Raw genomic sequence first — 11,978 nt, forward strand, 5'->3', positions numbered from 1 at the left:
ACTGTCTCATTGAATAAACTCATGAGCCATGGATTAAAATGTCTATATAGAGATGATGCTATGATTTATATACACAGCCCTGGTCTTGTTCCTGAGTTACAATCCTGCCTCTTGGACATTATACGCATCTCAAATTCAATGTGTACAAAATGACTCATCTTCAGCCCCACCCCAAAGCCTTGTTTCTTTCCTGCACACATATTACTGTTAAAGTTAGCGCCAATTTTATAATCACCCAGGCTCTCAATCATGGTGACATCCTCTCCCCCAATATCCTCTTGATTGCCACAGTTTGCCATTTTTCGCACCTCCTATACATCTCCTTCCCTGCCTCCTAGCTCCCTCACAATAAAATCCAGTCGAGATGTTTCATCCTTCAGGATAACATATACACTTAACTTTGCATTTAAAGCACTTCCTAATCTAGTCCTTTATTTTTCAGTCTTTTTACACTTTATTCCCTTCCATACATTCTATGGCCCATCCCTCTTCCATCTCCGTGCCTTTTCACCTGTTGTTCCCCATGCTTGGAGCTTTCTGGCCATCTCTGCTGTTGAGTTTCCTGACTTTAAGTCTCAGCTCAAGAACTCCCTTTCTACAGAAGGTCTTTTCTGGTCCTCTCCTCCAGCTGCTAATGTCATCCCTTTGCCATTACTTTCTGCCTACTCACTCTGTATACATTTTGTGTGTAGCTACTTATAGGTTGCTTTCCCATTAGGAGGTGAGCTTCTTGAGAGCAGCGACTATTTTTGCCTTTCATTATGTCCCCAGAACATTACATAGTTCCTGGCACAGAGCACACAATATTAAATAATTATTGATTCATTCTTTAGTTTAGGCCCGTTTAGGCTGAATAAATGAGGAAGTTAATCTGCAATACCTAAATGAATATGTCCTGAGCCTGTCCAAACATTTGTACACTAAAGTAATGACTCTCACTAGTAATAATTTCTGTTTGATACTTGATTTCCATTCGTTGCTCACCTTCCTCGGAGGCAGTTACCAAATGAGCAAACTCGTTGTAGTAATGTGCTAATGGGAGAAGGCTATAAGGTTATGGCTCTCTGGCCATAGCTGTGTGTTCTATAGAGATTTGAAGGCAAATTATGATTGGTTGTAGGGACTTATATGGATTAGCAATATTAGCTTATATTTCAAACAGATGCACATAGACACATGTACATATATATACATGCACACCTATTGTAACTTTTCAAAAAATTACATTTTTACAAATGATTCTTCTCTCTGAAAATGGCATTAGCCCCTGTACTATTTCCAAGATGTGTGTGGTTTGTAAATTTTAGTTGACTATAATAGTACACATATCTAGCTAATTGTATCCTGGCACCAATTACCTCACAGGAATGTTTCAAAAATTAACAATTCTCTAAACTATTTAAAATAAGACCAGTAGAAGTGCAGAGTTTTATAAAACATATGAAGAAAATAAGAATATGTAGACTGAATTTTACGATTTGCCATCTCTGTTCTTTTTACCTTATCCCCTTTTTTTAGTCCCCAAAACAATGAAACATTTACTCAAATCTTAAAATATGCTGCTATTGAGCTGGTATTTCATTTCCAACTTGTTGATTACATCTAAATGATAATTTCCTCCTTTCAAAAATTGGCTAGTAAAAATAATAGCTCCTTTAAAATTTTTCTCATTCATTTGGGTTATTGCAAAGTCTGTGTAGAATGTCACTTGTCCTTTTTATTTATGTCTGTCAGGCTTTGGCATCTATCCCATCTGAGTTGGTTTTGAACTAAATTCCCTTGAGGAGCAACACATAGAATTTTAAGATAGCATATTGGAAAACATATAGAACAATATTTATTTATGTTAATTTGTGGTGAACTGTTCTAAAGTAATATCTTTTTGTGACCTTCACATTGTACAGCCAACCAATTTGATATATTTTACAGTAATTTGGCTACATCATAACCTATGTTTATTTTATTTTCAATTTTATCTTAAATCTCTTCACTAGCAAACTGAATTATGATAATCTTGCAGTCTTTATACCTTGCCTCATTGTGTTTTTCAATATTTGTGATGTCTTCTTTCTTTTAACCTTGGCGTTGAAAAAAATCAAATACTGTATATAAATAGGTTTACATACTTCAATTTAATGATGTTTTCATATAATATACTGAAATGTCTAGGAAGAAACTGCTGAGTATAGCAATGTTAGATTGTGGTTATGTTTGTCCCATAAATTTTTTTTTTTGTTAATGCCATCTTTTCTCACTGCACAAAAGCAATGTACATATCATTGGTATTAGAATGTTATATGTATAAATGTTTTATTTTTGGTAATAGTATTTCAAATACTTAGTAATTTTCTATTTTAATTGTTTTAGTATTTGGATATGTATTTGCTATATTACAATTTTTGGTAATAATTGTGGTAATTATAGGTTTACTTATTATTACACACGAAAAAACCTTATTTTCATTGAGAACCTTTGATATGATGGTGACAGGGTTACAACTTTTAAATGAAAAATCATAGTTTGGGAGGGCTAATCTTGTAGGATAATCAAAGTTTGTGCCATTCTGACTTTATTGCTTTTTTTAAAATCACTTTTATGGTAAATATTGGGGCCATAAAACTCTGCATATCCTTTGACTTTAATACCACTACTAAGTCTATATCCCAAAGATCAAAGAAAAAGAAAAAGGACCTATATACATAAAAATAATTATTTTTTAAAATCATTTTGAAAAGCTACAATTAAAAATTTGCCAGGTGACAAAGTGGGCTTGAGATTAAGGAACATTATTATGCTTTTCTTGGGGAAAGACTTTTAAAAAGTTTAAACATATGCCTCTCTAACATGTATTTCTGTTTTATTTTCCTATTAAGTAATGTGTATTTTTTCTCAGCTAGGTTGGAATATTGGAATCCTGTAAAAACAAAGTTACTTATGAAAGACAATTTACATTTATTAATTTAACTCCTGTCCAAATTGGCTAGTGAGGAAAATTGCATTGCTTTTTGGTTTTGAAATTTTTTTCTTAATAAAGAATAACTTGTAATATGTTTTAAGGTAGCATATTTTACATCTTATGTTTAACAAATATTAGTAAAAATACCAAGCATAATATTTTGTATTTAGAAATGTCACTTGAACAGGAGTGTAAAAATGAAGAAGAGACAGTTTATATAATGTAGTTTTTTTTTTTTTTCCCTGATCACAAGTTCTATAGAAGCAGATAAAATTATGCAATACATTCTGTGTCTTGAATATCTTTTTTGAGTAAGTGGATTTGGGAAGGGGATTCTATGTACCTATGAAAGTTATAAATTATTTTATTGACCAGTGTTTGATGGAAATTACAGGGTCCTATTTGAATATCAGAAACAATGTCTTTTAGTAGCAAAGTGGTATTGATAAATCTGTCGCCAATTGGGAATATCCTCTCAGCACAGTGTGTCAAGAAGAGAACTGATTCAAAAGAAATCAGCTGCACATTTTGTGTTCTTAGTGTGATATTTTCAAAACTAAATAAACTGGGTTATTGCTTTTAAAAAATCTGCCACTGTATTGGAATGCAAAAATGTAAGCTTTTTTGCCTTGAATCAAGTATAAGAAGTGGTGAGTTTGATATCCTGGCTTTTAATCTTTTAATAATTATTTTAAAATATATTATTTTATAAAATAAAATAATTATAATTTATTATTCTGTGCATTTTATACCAATGATTTTAAAGCATTTTATGTGATTTTTTAAAAATCCAAATAAATTATCCATTTCTGGTACTTGAGTAATTTATGTGAAAATTATTTGGAGTCATCTCAATAAAATATATATGTTTTCTCCTCTGGACTAAAACTGTCAAATGATAGTTTTAGCTTTCCTTCAGTCCTGTATTTTAAAGTAACTTTGAGTTATTGATAGGATAAGAAAAGCTGAAAACAAAAGTCCTTTTTTTTTTCCGAATTCCAAATATTAAAGATTGTTCCTTTTCCTCAACACATTTGGCTTGCTTGTCACTTACAAGGATTAAGACAAGGACTTTTTTCTCAAAGCTATTATTAAAAAATTCCTAATATTTTTGGAAGTCTGTTCTATAATTGCATTTCTCTATTCCATTCCTAATCAAAATAGAAAAGTTGGCTATGTTTTTGTTTCTTGACTGAAAATTTGTACATTTTGATTAGATCTAAAATTCTTTGAACATCACTTGAAAAAAAGCTTATTCATTTTTCAAGCTTGCCATTTTGTATTCAATCTCAGCAAGAATTGCTTTTCACTTATGTACATTTTCTGATTATCATTAGCTACATATTTTATGCTTGTAGACAAAGTTGTTGTGCCCTCTTCAATTTATTATACCAGATGCTTTCAGTTTTTCTTGTTTTGTGGTAAGTAAGTATTGGAATCCAAAGTAGAAGAATAGAAGAAAAAAAAAAAACTAGAGCAAGTTTTTATTTTCATTCTCCATCAAAGTAAACAGAATCATTTTTTTTCAATTCTTGAATATGAATAGGTGGATTCTTGTACTGAGTTAGAGAAGAGCTTCAAAAAAGACATTAATTGAGGTGAAAGGCTAAAAGATAGTTCCATGCACATGCTCACAGGGTTCACTCAACAAATATTGAAAGAGTCTCAAGGTTAAATGCCAAAGAAGTCATTTTTCTTGTCTTTTCTTGTGATTAGCTTAAATAATTATAGTCAATATGAATGGTGTGCAGTGGTTATTTAGGCTTTGTAAAACCCTGGTATACCAATGATACTATGCTATATTTTAATTGGTTCTTTTCTCTGTAATTAACACAAAGGAACTGATTTTTTTAAAAAAAAATTATCCTCTAGTTTTTATTGTTTTGTTTTAAAAATATTTTATTATACAACATGTCTTAGCAATACAACAATTTAAAAATACAAATTGTGTCCAATTTGAAACACATGATTTATTTAAACAAATTCTTTTTGTTTTTGCTATGATATTCCTGGGAGTTTTTCTTTAGGAATTTTTTTCAGGAAGTGACTATCAGATGCACAGTATTCTCATCTGTTGTTTTTTTTTTTTTTTTCTTAAGCTTTTTATTTTTCAAAACATATGCAAGGACAAGTCTTCAACATTAGTCCTTGCAAAACCTTGTTCTCCAGTTTTCCCTCTCCTTCCCCCACCCCCTCCACTTGATGGCAAGAAGTCCAATATGTGTTAAACATGGTAGAAATATATGTTAAATCCAATATAGCATACATATTTATACAATTATCTTGCCGCACAAGAAAAATCAAATCAAAACAGAAAAAAATGAGAAACAAATAAAATGCGAGCAAACAACAACAGCAAAAAAAGTGAAAATGCTATGTTGTGAATCACCTTCAGTTACTACAATCCTCTCTCTGGGTGTAGATGGCTCTCTTCATCACTACACCATTGGAACTGGTCTGAATCATTTCATTGTTGAAGAGAGCCACATCCATCAGAATACATCCTCGTACAGTATCACTATTGAGGTATATAATGATGCCCTGGTTCTGCTCTTTTCACTTAGCATCAGTTCATGTAAGTCTCTCCAAACCTCTCTGTATTCATTCTGCTGGTCATTTCTTACAGAACAATAATATTCCATAACATTCATATACCATAATTTATTCAGCCTTTCTCCAATTGATGGGCATCCACTCAGTTTCCAATTTCTTTCCACTACAAAAAGGGACTGCCACAAATATATTTGCACATGTGAGTCCCTTTTCCTCCTTTAAGATCTCTTTGGGATATAAGCCCAATAGAAACATTGCTGGATCAAAGGGTATGTACAGTTTGATAACTCTTTGGGCATAGAAACTGATATTTTAAAACTTGTTTTAAGCATGCTGATTTATTTCTTAATTTCAGCATCCAAATATGGAGAAAGAAAAGGCAAATTCCAGATACTGATGTAGCTAATTGCCTAACTTAAATTTTTTAAAGTTATGTGTTGAAGGGGCAGCTTAGGTGGTATAGTAAATAGAGCACCAGACCTGAAGTCAGGAGGACCTGAGTTCAAATCTGACATCAGACATTTAACACTTCCTAGCTGTGCAACTCTGGGCAAGTCACTTAACTCCAATTGCCTCAAAAAAAAAAAAAATTAAGTGTTGAATTTGGAAGCAAGTTTAGATAAATGAAGAATGAATACAAAAATGGAATAGAACCCTTTAAGAATGGCACCTGAAGCACTTTGCTTGCAATGAATTTAAAGAGCATGAATTTTTTAAAATTTCTTGTTGGGGAAAGAAGTAAAAAAGTAAGAGAAATGAAGTTTGAGGTGCATTGTGTGATGATAATGATAACTGCTTATAGTGAAGAGCCAAACTACTCAAACTCTTGCTTTGATTTTTTTTTTTCTCCTTAAAGAGAATAATCTTTACACCTGGAAAATTTAAAATAAAAGTGATCATGAGAGTAGAAGGAAACACAAGATGAACTACTTCATAGTGTATTATGAAAGAAATGGTGCATGTAATTGCTTAGTCACTATCAAAGTTATTTGAGAAATTATGCAGAACAAGAGATATGTGCTACAGGATTGAAGGAAAAGCAATCATCCTGATTTTATATGAAAAGAAGAGAATAGAGTCTCTAGACTAGACTCATGGGCTCAATTCTAGAATTTATTACTAAAAGAGAGTTTTTAAGTTTGTAGAAAGGAAAGCAATAGTTGCTTAAAACCTGGAAGAATTCATTAGGAATGAGTTATGTATGCTTGGTTAATTTCATTTCCTTTTATGTTATGGTAACTAGCTTTTTGAGAGGCAATATGATTTAGTGATAATGACTATTTGACCCTGGGCAAGTCACTTACTCTTAATGCTCTGGGCAAACACTTTTTAAGATTATAAAATGCAGAGCAGTTGCTAGATTTCATTGGTGAAGAGAGCTTCCTCACCAGGAGTTCCTTACTCCATTGAAATCACTGGTCCATTCCAGTGAACTGAAAGATGGTCAAAAGGTCTGACATAAAGAGCAATAATGAATGAGTTCTGTCATTTTGGAAAAGGGTCTCTATTAAATTGTCCTTGACCCTGTTCTGGGTCAAGTTCAATAGTTTATTCATGGCTTTATAACTCCCACAATATTTTCTGGCTTCTGTGTGGAAGTTGTTGGGTTTTCTTTAAGAGACAAAAGCATAACAAGAAACAGTGGATAAAAATTAGAGACAGATTTCAGCTTGATATAAGAAAAAACTTCCTAAGTAGACTGTTTAGATATATATAATAGGGGATCTTGGGCAATAGTGAAGTTTCCCTTCATTAGAAGTGAAAGCCAGATGGCTGACAGGGTGAACACTGAAAAATGATGGGGGTGAACTCTGAAATTCTCCTCTGTCAGAGACCCACCCTTCAGGGCAGTTAAGTGGTTGGAAATCTTGGCAGGAGACTAGTTGTACCCTCTGTTGAGCTGAAGATTAGCCCAGAACCACTCCCACTAGTTTGAACATAAGTGGTCTCATTCATTTGGAGATCTGGGCCTGATATCTCTATTGAGTGGCTTGAAACTCCAACATAAATACTCTCTTTTCAATTGGAAATCTTGGCCTGGGGGCATTGACAACATTGAAAGAATTTCATTAAATGGAAGCCCTAGCCTCAGACTGCTATAAAGGACAATTTTTAAATTTTTTTTTATAACTTTTTATTTACAAGATATATGCATGGGTAATTTTTCAGCATTGACTATTGCAAAACTTTTTGTTCCAATTTTTCCCCTCCTTTCCCCCATCCCCTCCCCTAGATGGCAGGTAGACCAATACATGTTAAATATGTCAAAGTATATGTTAAATGCAATATAGGTATACAAATTTATACAGTTATCTTGCTGCACAAGAAAAATTGGACTTAAAAATAAGGTAAAATTAACCTGAGAAGGGAATCAAAAATGCAAGTGGACAAAAACAGAGTGGGTGGAAATATTATGTAGTGGTTCACACTCATTTCCCAGAGTTCTTTCACTGGGTGTAGCTGGTTCTCTTCATTGTTGAACAAATGGAACCAATTTGATTCATCACATTGTTGAAGAGAGCCACAAAAAGGACAATTCTGAACTCCAAAACTCTGCAGAACTCTGAAGCAAGATTATGCTTTGCCAACGAAGCTCTCTTGACAAAGCTGCCTACCAAGACTCTTGCCCATGTGAAGATAGTCTCTTCTTAGTGTTAACCTTTATTTCCCTTACAGGAGCTCTTGTCATTAAGAAGTCTGTCTTCCTAACAAATCTGGCTTCTCAGTGCCAATAAAAATCCCTTTTGACATTCAGACTCATGAATTTTCAGATTCATGAATTTTTTCACATTGGACCTGTGCGCCAATCAGAGAGGATTCCCCACCCCAATTCTCTACCACTAGACCTTCATCATGACTACTCTTCATGGATACTGAAGGCATTCTTAGTTGGAAAGAGTTGCCATAGATTCATTTCAATACAAGCTTTTTATTTACTTTTTATAGAGCACTGTGCTATGTGCTAAAATTGAAAGACAAAATAGTCTATGACTATCTGGGAAGCAGATAAGTTAAGTATTATTTTCATTTTACAAATTAAAATTGGAGAAGAAAGCCATATAGCTACTAGTTGATCAATTGTGTATATTAAACTTTCAATATATAATTTTTTAAAAAGAATTGGATGCCGGTGATTGATGTTCATCCTTCTTTCTCAAAGAGTAGGGTGATATCAGGACAGTGATGACTTACAAGCAAATTGGATTTAAGTGAGGCAGATCTGTGCAAAGTCATCGGCACCACCCTCTCCTCCAGTCATTGGAGTCTGGTGGTGAAGACTTAGGTCAGGACAACTGATGATGTCAGGAGATCCTGGCTTTTTTAAAGCTAACTCTTTCTCAGATGTCAATTGCCCAAGGCAACAGCCATTCAGTAATTAAAGGCCAAATAAAAATGGAAGCAAAAGATGGACTAGTTTGCCTTCATAAATGTATGTCAGGAAGAGGAAGACCTTGAAAGTTTCTGGCCAGAATAGAAGCAGTTGCTCTTTACCTTCACTCTGAACTATCAAAACCAAAATAGAGCAAGTGAAGCTTGGGCTGAGACCTATTATTGGCTAATTAGTGACAACCAGAGTGATATGGATTTAAGGGCATAGTCAAGTTAGTTCCATTTGAATCTCAATGGACTTTATCAATGCTTTGTTTTTCAGATCTATTTTTCAAGAAATCATGAAGAAAACCATATAAGCCAAAAGAGTTAATTGTCTCAGTACTTAAGACAAGGTTGATAGTGTTATTTATACTTTAGGATGGGGCAAAAGGAAAAACAAAAATATAATAAAGAATTTAATTTTGTGTTGAATATTGAAATGATTGACTTATAAAAATTTTTTTCTAGTTTCTTCCCATTTCATCTAACAATAATTTATGATTTAGGAAAAAAGAAGATCTGCTTATGATTCCATCTAGAGCCATTGAAATAATGTCAAAAACTTGGCATAGACCTGCATCTCACACCCCATACCAAAATGCCCATGATTTGGGTATAAAGGATATCATAAACAAATTAGGAGAACAAGACACAATTTACCTATCAGATCTTTGGAGAAGAGAAGAATTTGTGACCAAAGAAGAATTAGAGAACATTATAAAAGACAAAATGGACAACTTTGATTACATTAAATTAAAAAGTTTTCACACAAACAAAACTAACAGGAACAAGATTAAAAGGGAAGTACAAAGCTGGGGAAAAAATCTGTATAGCCATATTTCTGATAACAGCCTCATTTGTAAAAATATATAAAGAATCAAATTTATAAGAATATATGTCATTTCCTAATTAATAAATGGTCAAAGGATATGAACAATTTTTAGATGATGAAATTGAAGTCATTTATTATTAAATGAAAAAATGTTCTAAATCACTATTGATTAGAGAAATGCAAATTAAAACAACTCTGGGGCACTACCTCATACCTCTCAGATTGGCTAAGATGACAAGAAAGGAAGGATAATAATAAATGTTGCAGGGGATATAGAAAAACTGGGACTCTAATGTATTGTTTATGAAGTTGTGAAATGATCCAACCATTCTGGAGAATAATTTATAATTATGCCCAAAAGGCTATCAACCTGTGCAGACCCTTCAGTCCAGCAGTGCCATTACTGTGCCTGTATCCCAAGAAATCATAAAGGAGGGAAAAGGACCCACATGTGCAAAAATGTTTGTAGCAGCTCTTTCTGTGGTAGCAAAGAATAGGAAAAGGACCCGATGTCCATCAATTGGGGAATGGCTGAACAAGATGTGGTACATGAAGGTAATAGAATATTATTTTTCTATAAAAAATGATGAACAAGCTGATTTTAGAAAGATCTGGAAAGATTTACATGAATTGATGCTGAGTGAAACAAGCAGAACCAGGAATACATTGTACACAATAACAGCAAGAATGTGCAATGATCAACTATGAAAGACTTAGTTCTTCTCAGTAGTTTAGTGATCCAAAGTAATCCCAAAATACTTTGGACAGAAAATGCCATCGGCAACCAGAGAAAGAACTAAGAAGACTGAATGCAAATCAACACATGCTATGTTCACTTTTGGTTTTGGTTTTTTGGGTTTTTTTATGTCTCCCATGATTTTTCCCATTTGCTCTGATTTTTCTCTCCCAACATAATTCATAAAACAATGTGTATTAAAAATAAAAAAGTAAAAAGAGAGCTAGAGAGCCATCAGCCTACTCACTTTATAGTTTAAGCTCTTATTTTTCATTTTGTACTAAATTGTTCTTTTTATTTTCATTATAGTGATTTAAATCTCTTAGGAACTTAAAGCTTAGTTACATCCCAAAATAAAAATGTGTGATAAAAGGTGAAATTACAATGACTTCTCTTCATAACATCGAGAATGCACACTGTAGTGAACATTATCCTAGTTCATTATACAAAATGAAAGATTTGTATATGTCATCAAAACACCATGCTATAAACCAAAATGATAACTACTAAGGAGAAAAATTAATTACATATTCATTCAAAATATACATACCTTACATGTGCCAGGTACTCTACTAGGTATCAGGGATAGGAATACAAAAGTGAAACAATCTCTACTCTAAGGAACTTACACTTTTTGGAGGGGAATAAGATGTATATGGAAGAGAAATTATGAAATACATATATAGTAAAAACATTTAATAGCTAGTGTGTGGAGGGGTTAGAATTGGAGCTGGAGAATCAAGATAGACCTTAATTTAGGGGATAATATCTGGATTGAGACTTGAAGTAAGCTATAGACTCTGTTGAGTGAATGAAGACAGAGAGCATTTGGGAAAAAAAAAAACAATGAAAAATCATTGCTACTTTGACTTTTATCCATTCTTTTCATTAGATGATTTTGTTATAATTTTCTAGATCTATGATCTCACTGACAATAAGTTTTCTTGAAATAATGCAACTCAGAGCTCATCCATAACTTCTCATCTCAGGTAAGCAAGTGTTTTATAAATTCTCAAGCATGCTCTATCTGACGTGCTGTTGACCTTCTTTCCTTAGAATTCTTAATAATACAAGGTACCAATGGAGCTCACAAGTGTTATTAAAAGTTAACTTGGCCAATCTATAGTTTCTCCTACTGAACACCTCTTTGGTGATCTTTTTTAATTCTGCTTTTAGTGCACAATTTTTTATTAGCAGTATGACATAGACCATTCACTTTTACCAAATGTGTCCTCACCATTCTTTTGAAGAGTTGTTCAGATATTTGTTCCACAGATATTTGTAGGTATACTTGAATTTGTTATATTGCTAGTTTGAAAAATCTTTTGTTATATTTGTGAATTAAAGATTATTGTGTTTAGCAGAGAGTAGATACTTATTAAGTGTCTTTGATCGATTCCATTAGAAATCCTAACTAGACGAGGCAGGTAGGTGGAACAATGAATAGAGCACCAGGCCTGAAATAGAACAACCTGAATCCAAATCTGGTCTCAGACACTTAATACTTCCTAGCTGTGTGACCCTGGGCA

The sequence above is a fragment of the Antechinus flavipes genome, chromosome 2 (assembly GCF_016432865.1).
Source record: "Antechinus flavipes isolate AdamAnt ecotype Samford, QLD, Australia chromosome 2, AdamAnt_v2, whole genome shotgun sequence".
NCBI lineage: Eukaryota > Metazoa > Chordata > Mammalia > Dasyuromorphia > Dasyuridae > Antechinus > Antechinus flavipes.